This window comes from Dermacentor variabilis, chromosome 3, assembly GCF_050947875.1.
Source record: "Dermacentor variabilis isolate Ectoservices chromosome 3, ASM5094787v1, whole genome shotgun sequence".
Lineage (NCBI taxonomy): Eukaryota > Metazoa > Arthropoda > Arachnida > Ixodida > Ixodidae > Dermacentor > Dermacentor variabilis.
The window spans coordinates 151253442-151267751 of record NC_134570.1 but is presented as its reverse complement, the minus strand read 5'-3'; the positions used below and the strand labels follow the sequence as shown (position 1 = coordinate 151267751).

Below are 14310 nucleotides of genomic sequence, written 5' to 3'. Positions count from 1 at the left end.
TTGTCCACATGCACAGGAACTGTCTGTAAGAATGGGTGTCACGAATACACTGAAAACTTACCGTAAAAAGCGCCCAAGGTGAGGGACACCCAGACAACGTGCCTGGAGAATGCGGAAGCTATAAGTGCGACGGAGGCGAGGATGCAACTCAGCACGGCAATGTTGGCCACTCTAAAATGTTGCTGGAGTTCGGCCACAACCAGACCTGAAACAAGAGTGATATATATACATATATAAGTATAAGTAGTAGTGAGTAACAATTAAATAATTTTATACATGTAGTCGTGATTAACAAATAAATAATAGAATAGACAGCAAAAATAAGCGCTTGTAAGTAATTGTTGTCAGCAAGGTATTATGCCCCTAGTAAGTGTGGTCAGAAAGCGATTACAACTTCTCACGTTAAACAAAGGTGCAGGCTAATTATTCCACACTCTGCGTGGTTTTGGAAGGGATGAGCTAAAATACGCCTCTATGTGTCGGGGAACACCTACATACGCTGATGAAAAATACGAGAAGACACGACTGAAAGAGGAGAGATGCTGACCAATCTTAAGTAGTTTTTGTGGTAGTATATTTAGTTCAAAACGCAAAGACCAAACTGTTTCCTGTGGTTGAGAGGAGATGACAGACTAAGCTTAAGTTTCCTTTTTGTTCACAGGTGCCGCAATCATACTTTGAGAGGACTAAACGGGGCGAATCCTTACTCTTCGCTTTCAAGTACGTTTGTTAATGTATCGTGGCAGAATCCGAGATCGAAGAGGCATCACCCAGGTTGAATCGTCCATATCTGAGATACAACTGCCTTTAAAGAGAAGTTGATGGGCAGAGAAACATGTTGTAGGTTACAAACCATGTAATTAGCGTTGGATTTTATGCAATTGAGGTGGTTTTTACATGTCCGGTCATTAGTAATCATCATCATCATCAGCCTGGTTACGCCCACTGCAGGGTAAAGGCATCTCCCATACTTCTCCAACAACCACGGTCATGTAATAATTGTGGCCATGTCGTCCCTGCAAACTTCTTAATCTCATCCGCCCAACTAACTCTCTGCCGCCCCCTGCTACGCTTCCCTTCCCTTGGAATCCGGTCCGTAACCCTTAATGACCATCGGTTATCTTCCCTCCTCATTACATGTCCTGCCCATGCCCATTTCTTGTTCTTGATTTCAACTAAGATGTCATTAACTCGCGTTTGTTCCCTCACCCAATCTGCTCTTTTCTTATTCCTTAACGTTACACTCATAATTCTTCCCGCAGCTCGTTGCGTCGTCCTCAAATTAAGAAGAACCCTTTTCGTAAGCCTGCAGGTTTCTGCCCCGTAAGTGAGTACTGGTGAGACACAGCTATTATGCACTTTTCTCTTGAGTGATAATAGCAAACTGCTGTTCATGATCTGAGAATGCCTGCCAAACGCACCCCAGCCCCAGCCCATTCTTCTGATTATTTCCGTCTCACCATCCGGATCCGCCGCCACTACCTGACCTAAGTAGGCGTATTCCCTTACCACTTCCAGTGCCTCGCTACTTATCGTAAACTGCTGTTCCCTTCTGAGACTGTTAAACATTATTTTCGTTTTCTGCAGATTAATTTTTAGACCCAACCTTCTGCTTTGCCTCTCCAGGTCAGTGAGCATGAATTGCCGTTGGTCCCCTGGGTTACTTTGCGAGACAATATCGTCAGCGAATCGCAAGTTACTGAAGTATTCTCCATTAACTTTTATCCCCAATTCTTCCCAATCCAGGTCTCTGAATACCTCCTGTAAACACGCTATGAATAGCATTCGAGAGATTGTATCTCCATGCTTGACGCCTTTCTTTATTGGGATTTTTTTGCTTTCTTCATGGAGGACTACGGTGGCTGTGGAGCCGCTATAGATATCTTTCAGTATATTTACATACGGCTCGTCTACACCCTGATTTCGTAATGCTTCAATGACTGTTGAGGTTTCAAAAGAATCAAACACTTTCTCCTAATCAATGAAAGTTATATATAAGGGTTGGTTATATTCCGCACATTTCTCTATCACCTGATTGATGGCGTGAATGTGGTCTGTTGTTAAGTTGCGTTTACGGAATCCTGCCTGGTCCTTTGCGTGACAGAAGTCTAAGGTGTTCCTGGTTCTATCTGCGATTACCTTAGTATTTTAGTAATGATTGCTCCCAACTATTTATAAGTGATAATAGATTCAAGAAAGGTGTTACTGTTGTAGTCATGACTAAGCGAATTAGTACGGAAAATTCGCATAGCTTTAATATTCGAAATGTTAAGGTCTATGTGCATACACTAAGCGAATATAATATGAAGGTCAACTTGCAGAGCTGTGGTGTGAGAACGCTTAGTTATTTAACGATAGATAGTGCAATCATTGGCAAAAAACTGAACAGAAATCGAAATACTAGAGTGTGGCGGTCTATGTAAATTATGTATGACGGTATATGTTTATGTGGTCGTTTATGTAAGTTAGGAAGAGCACGGGAGCTAAACCTACAAAAGCGGCCTGGACCTCAAGGGAAACAAAAACTTTAGTGGATACGCACTGAGGGCGACTACATAATTTTCCAATCCATCGAAGCACTACAAGGTCAGTGTTATGGTTGTTTAGTTTGAAACGACGAATTTTGTGGCTTACCCTCTCAAGTGCTTCAGCGAAGTCTAAAAATACGCAGTACATTAGAAAGTTGTTGTCGAAAGAGGCATGCAAGCCATCATTGAATGAAATCGGTTGTGTTTCACAGGCAACAGACTTGTAACAACCATGTTGCGAAGGGTTAAAACTGATTAGCCTTTATAAAATTAGCAAGGAGCGTAAAAATAATGTAGTCCGAAATTTTACATGGGAGTGAAGTGAGAGATATGGATCGATAGCTTGATGGGCTTTGATCATCATCCGTATTGTGTACTGGTATTATGTTTATTCCTTTGTATTCAGCGGTGAGTTCCCTTTTGTTCAAGAATTTGCTAAATATGTTACCTAAGATAATTGCACTTAATATTTTGATGTAAGTGATAACCTGAGCTGAATAACAATAGCTGGAGCATCCTAGCAACTATTTACTATCGCATCCATCAGAAAAGGCTTAGTAACTGGTAATGTAGCTTCATTTGAGGCTACTGCATGAGAAAACACAATACCAAAATATTGTTCCAAAGGGAAGCACAAATATAAGGGAAAACAATATACCCTTATTTGTTAACCAGATTTACTTCGTTGCTCTTCTTGAACGTTACAATGTTCCGGAAGTGATTGGGATTACCTTCTATTATTGATGGTAGAAGAGAATTTAAAAAAGGTAAATTTCGCCTCTGCAAGCGAATTCTGCAGATTTTGGCTGGGTACTTGAAGGTGGGACAGCGCTGGACAGCTGACGCTGTTTTGACTTTGAACTTGAATACTGTTAAACAGATTGTTTTCTTTTTTTGATTTTTTTACAGACAGGCACTTGAAATGCATATTGTACAAGGGAACGTTAGAGCGTTTTGTGCGGAAGGTATTACATGTTCAGATACTCAATTTTCCTTTAAGAGTGTCCCGAAGTACCACTGCCGCCTTAGCATAAGTTAGCAGTAGTAGGTCGAGGAAAGTGCAAAGCTCTAGGGTAATAGCGTCAAGATATGCCTTAATAAAATCCATGATATGCTTTTTGCATAACTTTGCTGGAATGTGTGAAAGAGAAAAAGGTGAAGTGCCGCTTGTCGTGATCACTAATTCCAGTCGCGTGTGATACTGCCGAAGTAATATCTGGAGATGACGTGAGCATTAGGTCAAGCACAGAAGAAGTAGTAGGCGTCATAGGTGTTGGTCATTCGCCAAACCTTTTTTACAATGAAATCAGCGTAAACAAATCGCAGCGAATTCAATTGTCGGGTAATGCTTATTCTATAGAATTACCGCATTTATATCCAAATAATCAGGTAGGAATTTCAGTAACAACCGCTATTTTATCTCGAGACAGCATGAAGGCTTAACGGCAGCACTCGGTTCCCTGGAGAATGCAACAGTGGTGGCTGCGTACACTAGAGGTTGTTTGGTGGGACTCGTTTGTATGGAACCACCATCTGTGCTTAAGTCTTCGATCGTCTGTGCTCGGCGGCCAAGGAAGCGGAAATTTGGTTGCCCATTGTTGCCTCTGTTCAATATACGAAATAATAAAATGCAGCTGAAAAACTATAGAAGGAGGCTGGGGTGAAGTAGCCAATAGCAGTGAAGACTCTGGCACTGCAAAGTTGTTGTGCTTCTTGCTTTCTGAATAAATACTGAGACCAGGAGGAAGATTTCGCACATGTTTTGCGTTTGTCGCACGGGATATGATTAATTACAAGTAATTACATCACCGCGCTTTGAACTGCCCTTCCCGCCTTCGTAATCAGAGTACACTTGCATTAGTTGAATAGCTATGTACTAGGTACTCCGACCACTGCACATGTGTTTCATCTTCTGTGCGTAAGCATATCGTCGGCCATCAGGGAATATTTTGGACCCTCTTGAATGCAGGTCTGCATCCTAATACAGTCAGATGGCAGGTTGCTGATAGGGCGGTTGATAAATAACATCGGCGTTAATAAAAGCTTTGCACTTCTCGCCAGAAGCCAGTAACAATACAGAGCTGCTGAAGAAGGTCTCACTTTAAAATTGTTGATTACAATAAATTCTATGCTTGTTGAGTTGGCGTCACAGTTATGGGCAAGAAAAACAGCCATCACGATGTTCTATTACAAAGTGAAGAAAGAAATGTAGACTTTTCAATAAACTACTGCTAAACCCCCAAAGATCTGCGTCATTTCTCATGACTATAGTGCGACTTCATTGAACGATATGTGGAAACAAAAGAAACAATGCGGCTTTGTGCCTGAACTTTTCATTTTCTCCCTTCGTTATTTTTCCGCAGTAGCCACAGCCTGTCGTGGTGCAACGTCAGCGCGCCAAGATGCTAGGCTAAAAAATTAATGCTGGCAATCCCACTGGTCACTGCAGTTGTCCTGTGTTCCGAAGAACAATTATTCCACACAACGGAAAGCATTTTGCACTATTCGGTAAATACACATGCTCTGTTCGAACAGCCGGAGTATGTTTTCACACAAACAGTACAGAAGCTCTTTCAAAGTGATATACACAAGAACGACAAATAACTCTCGCATCACGAGCTCGCAGAGCCCCCTTTTATTTTATTTTTTACCAGCAGCCTTTGCAGGCTCTTGAGTACCAACGTCATGTATTCAAGAATCATGCATGCAAAGTGGTCTGCGCTGTGGTTATTTTGAAATGATGACTTTAAAGAACACATACAAAAAGTAGCATTTTAATTACTTTTCCAGCAAATAAGGAAGGTGATATCCTCGCCAGCCATGCTCTTACCTGAGAGCTGTGACCCTACAATCAAGATGTTTTGGGGCCAAGAGGCAAGCGCCCTACTGTAGCCGTAGTCTTCAATGAAGAAGGCGAATAGGACGCCCATGTAGGAGGATGGCAAGCAGACTATGAGAGTGGTGATTGCTCCCAGCACTGGAAGGCCCCAACATCTGTCAATTGGGTGCTGCTGCCTATGGGAATGCGTAGGCTTCGAAGAATATGAGGTTGGACACATCCTCCCACACAGACACGGAAGAACAATAATGGGAGTGCTTGTGTTCCTGCGAAAAAATAATGAAGTGTGAGTGTAATGTACGCCGGAACCCTAATCCTGAAAAATTCAGTGCAGCAAAAGATAGCATATACATTACTCCTTTTAAGCAAGCTTTATTTTACATGACGTAACAGTTCTACGCAAACTCGCAAGATGGAGAGAAGTAATTCATTAAGGGACAATGAGACATCCCCCTAATGGTAGCAATTGCTACAAAGAAAACCCATTCGGGTTCCTCGAAAGAAAAAGCCTCGCAGTTGAAGAAAAATTCGTCCTGGTCCGGGACTGGAATTTGGGACCACCGCCTTGCCGAGTCAGTCGCTCTACCATCTGAGCTAACCAGGCAACTAGTAGATGGTAGGGCGAAGTCGAATTTGTCAACAACTCGAAGCAAAGGCAAGAGTTTCACGTAATAGTTCTGAGGAACCCGCAAGGTTGAGAGAAGTAATTAATTAATGGAAAATGAGACACCCACCTAATCGTAGTAATTGCAACAAAGAAAACCCATACGGGTTCATTGAAATGAAAAGCCTCGCCCATCAAGAAAAACTCGCTCTGGTCCGGTACTCGAACCCGGGAACACGCCTTTCTGGGGCAGCCGCTCTCATGTGCTTTCATATTCACTGATAAAACGCGCTAACATTTCACTGCAAAAGTGGCTGAAATGGCTTATAAGTTCTCCGCACCATCGAAATAGTTCAGAAAGCGCCAAACACACTGCGTTGAAGCACTTAGACAGCTTGAGCGGTAACGACGAGCGAACATTCACTGTGATATATAAAGAGTTAGGCAAGCAAAAACTCGAAGGAACAAGCAACTAGGGAGCGGCATTGTCATACTTCTAGGACTACAGTCGGAGATTTTAGCTCTCTCTTGCAGATGAAAGCTACTTCGCTTGCTACCTTGAAACGTTTCCTTCAGTACAAACCTGTCAAGTGATTTCCGACAATTAGTAGTCAAGAGAAAGATGTCTTTCAGGGTGGAAATGATTTTTAAAAGAACGCGCAACCAAACGTATTATTGCTTTACCCTCTGCACAACATGGGTCCACAAAGGGATTCAGAAGCTGTTGGCCAATGCTTGCAATGTACATATGTTCGAGTGCAAGCAATACAAGATGAAACTAGCAAATCTAAGCAATTCAGGCTTTGTATATGCAAGGTGTTCCTTTCATATTGTTGCGTTAATTCTTTTTCTACTTTTTTTTTTACTCGCTCACAATGCGCCTAGAATTGCTGGAAAACGTTGTATGCCAGTTTTCATGTCTTTTGAAAAAAGGAAACTAAATAACTCACAAAATTTATATATCAAAAAAAATTATGGAAATTCTAGGGGAATATGCAGGCATGTTTCGAAATTTACACGTCAAGAGGGGTTAAATGAAAATAACTAGACCCTCGTTACAGGCCCACTTAAAGGCGCTATACGAAATGCCTAATGCATTCTCCACTTTTCTTGGAGGATCAAAACGGCGGAAAGTTTACGTTTAGAAAAAAAAAAGGCCCCACTTTATCAGTGACGTGTGCGGAAACCGCGAAGTGTGTAGGCCAATTATGTGCTTAGAAAATATTTACTGAATACACGTCTTCTGCGTATCTTTAGGCGTTATATGAAGCCTGTCGTCAATTTTCCCCGGCATCTTCGGTGAGCTATAGAACACGGTGTTTATAGTTTTCTGAAGTAGGAAGCATGACGCCAGTGATGAATGAGGAATAAATTATTTGTCTACGTTAATTACACCTTTCGTAGGATGTTACTAATAAAACCGTTCCAAAATGTCGTACTGCGGTTATCCTCAAAATTTCCTAGAGTCACAAAACAACTGTTCAAGACACAGAATTCAAGTTCAATGAATATTAGGTGAACGTTACGTGTAACCTGTGCCAATACATTCAAGTTCATGCCCCAATTACTAGCTTTGCGAATATTTACTGAACCCTCATTTTGTTGCCCATTTTCATGCGTCGTGCGGAGTATATATCTGGTTTCCCCGCACTTGGGCGAAAGAAATGACCACGTTATGGCTAATCTGCAGGAAAGGTTTGAAGTGTTTGGGATAACTGGGGCCTGTGTTGTACCTTGCAAGTGCTCCGCAGCGTTATACGAGCGGGTTTTATGAACGGCTATAGTCCGCTGCTCTGTCGTTACTACACGTGCCAGTCAAATCAAATTTAGCACGCTATGGCAACCTTTTCTGCAAATGTAAAGGCATGTTGATCAAATACAGGTGTTGTAATAAAAAAAATTCATTTCTAAGTGCTCGAAAAGATTATATGGTCATATTACGCTGCGCTCCTAGGATGCCGCGGGAACTTTACGTTACGCAAAGATTATAGTTATTCCACATGGGGGGAAATACATGCAATCGGAAGCAAGGTTTTTCTCTTTTTATTTAATTAGGAGCGCTGATAATCATTATACAACTTTTGCGTTTTGCGTATATTCCTGTGTTATATGAGGCTCGTCCGGAGGTATCGGTTCGCTCTTCATTTATTTATGTTTATTTATTTATTTCACCCTCAGGGTTCGGACAGTAAAAAGGGGAGGGGCATATTATAGACCAAACCTGAAAAAATAAAAGTTGATACAGTAACAATAAGGAGCAGGAACAATAGACAAACTAATACAAAAAATGTGAAGCTGCAACTAAGAAAAAGCAGAGTAATTTCAATATGCAAAAATAAAGAAGAGACATGCTAAACAGAATACCAAATTGAGTACGAATAATTGGGCAATGTTAAGCATGTTTTTAAAAAACTCTTAGACCGTGATGTACCCCTAATAGCAGTAGCTACTTCTGGCAGCTGATTCCATTCGCAGGTAGTCCGAGGTAAATATGCATGTGAACAGGTCGCAGTTCTGCAACAAGGAACATCAACTTTTAGGAGGTGGCCTAGTCTAGCCGGGCTATTTCAGGCCGAATAGTAAGTTCCGGATGGTTAAGCAGTGACTTCATCATACACTCTTAGGCAAAGTTACACCCTTTGGCTTGCCCCTTCTGCCACACAACAATAATCGTTATCTGCCTTGATGCGTTTCCTTTCTTTAACGCTGCGCGCCCGGAACTTTCCAGTAACGAACGGCACGCGCGTTATCAGAAGGGGCACTCCAAAGGGTGCAAACTGTTCTATGCTGATAACGCACGTGCCGTTCGTTATTGGAAAGTACTGGGCTCCCAGCGTTAAAGAAAGGAAACGCATCAAGGCAGATAACGATTATTGTTGTGTGGCAGAAGGGGCAAGCCAAAGGGTGTAACTTTGCCTAAGAGTGTAGTAACACTGTCTGTGCGGTCATAACTGGATAAGATGAAGCGAATGGACAACTCGACGAGACATCTTGTTTGGTGAGTAGGCAACGTTCAAATCGGCTGGGTTAATTGCTCTAAATAACGTGGCCTTTGCTCTAAATAACGTGAGCAAACTGACCGAGTGTTAACAGTGTGTCTCACGAGAAACCCAAAACATAGCCCGTTGCACTGGCAGAATTACATATGTCACAAACATGAGAGAAACTCTGTGGTAAATTTCTGTGTGAAGTTCAATGGATGTGGTTAAATTACAGATTTTTCAAAAAAAAGTACTTAAGAAATAAACTGTTATTCAACCATGCTTCTTAATATCTAGAAATAACTGTGCGTTACATCAAGTTTATATTTCGTGGAAATTAGTTTTATGTCAGCTGCAATGCGGCGGCCTCAACTGAAGCGCTTCAGCTACTTACTGAGTCCTAGTTCTCTTTATGCGTTATAAGAGGGTCGTAGTAGGTTTCCCCGATGTCCTCAGGAACTAAACAACGCACCTTATTTGTATTTATCTAAATACGGGGGCCCGGTTATGGGTAATGCTTAGGCAAAGTTCGAAGGGTGTGAACTAATTACAGTTCCTGCATGCATCCATGAGATGGATGCTTTCCGTTCTGGGCATGATCACTTATCTCCCGCATCCTTGCAGCGCACGCATGCTTGTTACGTACGTCCAACTAAAAGTGACTATTACCTGAATTTTTGGAGTGGCTCTGTGCGTTAAAATTGGCCAGGGATCGATTACTTTTAGCTAGCATGTGTTTCGCCTCTTTAGATGACAGCAGATGAAAAGATGGAAGAAAAAGAAAGTGTTCGTAGGAAAAATGAATAAACCACTGAGGGGTTATGTGAAGACGCTTAGGTCATGTTATTTGACAATACGATATACTTTGCTATCGCCAGTCTTGGGGTGCCGGATATGGCAGTTGTCTGCCCACAGCAGGAATTGTTATTTGTGTGCTTCTACAATGTCAGCGCTTTCGGAAACAATCTTTTGTTTTAGTATGTGCTAAGCGCTTGTCATATAAAGCATATTCCCGCGTCATTACGCGGCCTGGTACGACATGAGGCCGCGCGACCGTGTGCCATACGGTGGATATAAGATATATCTGTATTTGGTTTCCGACAAAGACGATCTTACAGGAATAAGTTTATCTTAGGATTAAGCACGCGGCTAGATCGCGCCCTGTGCTGTATAGGCGAGACCGATGTGTGACGAGCGATAGCAGACGGCGCTTAGTGCGTAAAGGTCTCGCGCCTTGGCGCGAAGAAAACAACAAATACCAACGCCGAGTTGGCACTCGCGAGAGGCGCTCGAAGAATAAAAGGGCTTGGCCGTCCCTTCCTGGTCTCCACTCCATCTGAGTGCGTCTTAGGCCGCCCGGAACCCACAGAAACCGACGGTCACAACGGCACGTCACAGTTGGCGCCCAACGGCTCGAGGTGAGCTACGAAGAAGTTTACTCCTTTTTTATGTAGGGACGTCGGTCGCTACGCGTTCGTTTGCTCGAACCACTGGCTTCAGGACAGCGTCCCCTCCATAAACCCAAGGCGGCGACCGCCCAGTGTTTCATCGAGGTTTTCTGACAGCTGGATGACGCCGCCGGGTGGAAGCCTACACAGCAGCTGTTTCCGATGCAAGTGCCCTAAGCACCGAAGCGGATCAGCTCCGCCGCGAATTGGAAGGAGTGAAATTAATGATTTCGGATTTACACAATGCCGCCAAAAAAGTCGACGTTGACCCACAGTTGCGGGCATGTCACGACTTCTTTTGTAAATTACTCGCTCCGGCTGTGGAAAGCATCGAGGGCTTGGAGTCAAAAATGCGCGACTGCTCGCATGCCGAATCCTGCATGAGTGCAGCGACTAGCGTCGAGTCGATAAATGTTGAACGCGGCTCAGGAAACCAACGCGTCAAAGCTAAAAACGAAGAAGCTGCTTTATGCGTCTCCAGCGGCTCGGATGAAGACGCTCGTTATCGACTTTCACGTTTCGCTGCGAGCTCCTCACCGCACCTTGGAGACGATGTCACCGACTGGTTTCATCAAGTTGATTTTTTTGGTTCAAAACCTTCAGCGTTCATAAAGAGGTCGCGATAGCCTTCATTATCTCTAGGGTCCCAGCTAATGATTTCACGTGGATACGCCAGCACGCAAAGATGATCCATATCACTACATGGGCGGATGTGAAGGCAGCGTTCCACCGCTGTTATAACATAGATTCTGATGTAACCTCTAAGCAGCGAATGTTCTGAGCTACACAACGAGCAGGAGAGTCCCGCACAGACCTTGCATACCGCAAGTTGGATCTTATGAAACACTGCACTTATCCAGTATTGCAACAGAAGTGTCAAATCATGATGGCTGCGCTTTCAGCCAAGGCCAGGAAACAGTACTTTGACAAGAATTTTAGCAACCTGGATGAGAAGATAAACTCTTTTCTGCGCTTCGACCAGATCAGCGATTCCGAGGAAGACGTTAAAGCGCTTGTTGCGGTTGAACCTCCCACACCTATGACGGCGCAACGCCCCGTTTCGGCAAAGCGTTCGCCTCGGCAGTCTACGCGGAATCGTCAGCGCAAGGAGAGTATAAAGTCGAGCGGTTCCACAGAAAACTAGGTGCCACAGAGAAACCTACATCAAGGGCAACATGCGGACGTGAAGCAGTCTCCGAGGCATCCGACTTATTATTTACCGCGGTTTTTAACTGATCGCAAGAGAATACCACCACAATTCGTTAACTGTGCTTGAACTGCTTTAGACGTAGACATTTTGTCACACAGTGTCGTCTACCGCTAACTGGAGAATTTTTGAAATGGCAGGAGGAATTTGACTCCACCAGTCCCAAACAGCAAAGAAATGATCAACTGGTGACGCCAATGCCCGCGAGCAGTCATCAGTGATTGAGCGGGTGTCTTGTGCTACTGAAGCGGGTAATTTTTCCGTTCCCGTCATCATCAACGGCCAAACGTTTAAGGGCACCTTGCACTCAGGAGCTGTTAAAGGTTTGATAACTGCACCATTGGTTGAGAGACTCTAACTATTGGGCCTTCGTGCCTGCGTTTGGTAGGAGCAAGCGGCCATCACTTGGAAAACTTGGGTGGAGTCGAAACTGTTCTAACAATCGACGGCTAGACATTGTAGCATGAATTTGTCGTGGTTACGCGGTTACTTCATGACGGAGGGCTTCTGGGCGATTACTTGCTACGGGCCCCAAGAGCCATCATTGACTGGGGTTCACAAAGCTTTGCTGTGTATGTTCCTCGGTTGTTACAAAAGTTCCACCTCATAAGAGAGCAAGCACTACCTACGTTATCACGGTAGTCAGTTCCAGTGGTCTGGCATCGCCTGTCCAGCGACAAAGGGTTGTGTGATGGTCATCATAGGGACAAAGCTATTGTACGACCGCTATTCAGTCATTGTGGAGCCCAATTACAAAGATCTAATAACCTCGTGCTTCGGACTAAGCTCTACATGGGTCAGACGCAGTGTGGATGCAGTGCAGTTTGTGCAGTTTTGTGCAGCTCCCGATGTACAAAAATCTGTCGACAAAAAAGCGTTTATTATATGTCATGTGGTCTGAATAACAAAACGAAAAGGTTGAGACACTTTAAAGAAAAAAATAATCATGCGGGCAGACTGATACGGCTATTTGCTTTCATGGGCTAAGAAATATTGAAGCTAGACGCATAAAATGTCTTAATTTGTCACGGGCCTTTCTATCAGCGAAATAGCTACGGCATAAAAATCCCACAAAGATGGGCCCCTTGTCAACAGGTATCTACACATATCAGTCACTTACGCACCGTTCCTTGTAAAGAAGCCAAGCATGGTGCAGAAATAAATTATTCCTCTCAGGTTGCACTGCATATGTAATACGTTATTTTACCCGCCGTGGTTGCTTAGTGGCTATGGTGTTGGTCTGCCAAGCACGAGGTCGCGGGATGGAATCCTGGCCACGGCGGCCACATTTCGGTGGAGGCGAAATGCGAAAACACCCGTGTACTTATATTTATGTACCCGTTAAAGAGCCCCAGGTGGTCCAAATTTCCGGAGTCCCCCACTACGGCGTGCCTCATAAACAGAAAGTCGTTCTCGCACATTAAACGCCACAATTTAATTTCTAATGCTTTATTTTAGTAAAGTAAATGATGCAATATCATGGTGCGTCGTGCCTTAAATAATCTGAATATATTCTAAATAAGAGAACAGCAAACGTCTGCTTTTGATGCCCTACCCACAAATAGCGGTTGCTGAAGGATTTTGGCGTCAGCACTAGCGGCAATCATGCTTTGATAGCGACAACGGATGGCGGCATACTGGGCTGGCATGTACAGGTTTCAATATCGAACGAGCATAACCTTTAGCAACACATTGTTGTTGACGACGCTGGCTGACGCCACCTGACGTTGGTGGGCACCTACGCCGAAATTCTCTCGGAAGCTTATGCGTTGAGGTTGGGGCTTTAGCAAGATTCACATATAGCTGTCTCCAGCTAAAATTAGCTAAGCTTTTCAATGAAGAAAAATATTTACAAAGAAGGTGCAAGATACAATTATGAGGCCAGCGGTGTTCGGTCGTCAAAGGTCTGAAGGCCGAACCAAGTAGGTATTTTTACCGTATCATGCAGCGTGTTCTTCTTAATCTCGTTTTTTTTCTTCGATAAGCTTCGCAACGATAGTTCAGGCACCTTATGTACAACGTTTTTCGAGACTACAACACAAAGAACTGTTGCTTACCTGATAAACCTCTGAATTAGGCTATGACGAAATAAGCTCTGCTTCTCTTGTCAGGGAAGGTAATCTTGATAATCAGTCGTGCTACTAGTAGCAACAAATTCACTCGTCCTTTATCAGCTAACACAAACGTGAATCAGAAAAGCACGTCCTCAGGCATAATCGCAAGGCAGAGGATCATATCGAGTGCCTACTGCTCTGGCTCGAAAGCAGCTTTCAAACATATGCAGCAACCACTGTGCGTACCTTCTGCAGGAATGTACATATGCTGCAGCTGTTTCCACCACTTGCTTGCTTTATTCTTTAATAGAGGCGAAATTATCAAACACATAAAACGCTGGTTTTGCTTGTGACTGGGATGTACCAAACAAGCAGAAAATAGTAAGAAAAATTATTTTACTGCTTGGCGAGGCGTCGCGCCAGACATGTTCGTCACCAAAATGCTCTATTGTTCCTCATGGCTGCTGCCGCTGCTGTTGGTGATGCCGTTGCTAGAGTTCTTTGCGACGAAACGCCTACTAATAGCTCGGCTATGTTTAGCATTTTATATGTCACATTCCTGTATTTATGACCCTTTGCAGTTTAAACCATTGATATCGCATTGATAATTCATCGCGCACAGTGAAGATGTGATGGTAATTTTACTGCT

The 14310-nt window shown here is 43.6% G+C and overlaps 1 long non-coding RNA gene across 1 annotated transcript; it reads right to left on the bottom strand.

Moving 5' to 3' along the window:
- Window positions 1–68: 68 nt before the first annotated feature.
- LOC142574264 (uncharacterized) lies at window positions 69–13898 on the bottom strand. Its single transcript, XR_012826481.1, has 3 exons — window positions 13665–13898; window positions 5359–5633; window positions 69–205 (listed from the first exon to the last, which is right to left on the bottom strand). It is a non-coding gene; the product is annotated as an uncharacterized LOC142574264 (long non-coding RNA).
- Between the last annotated feature and the right edge of the window lie 412 nt (window positions 13899–14310).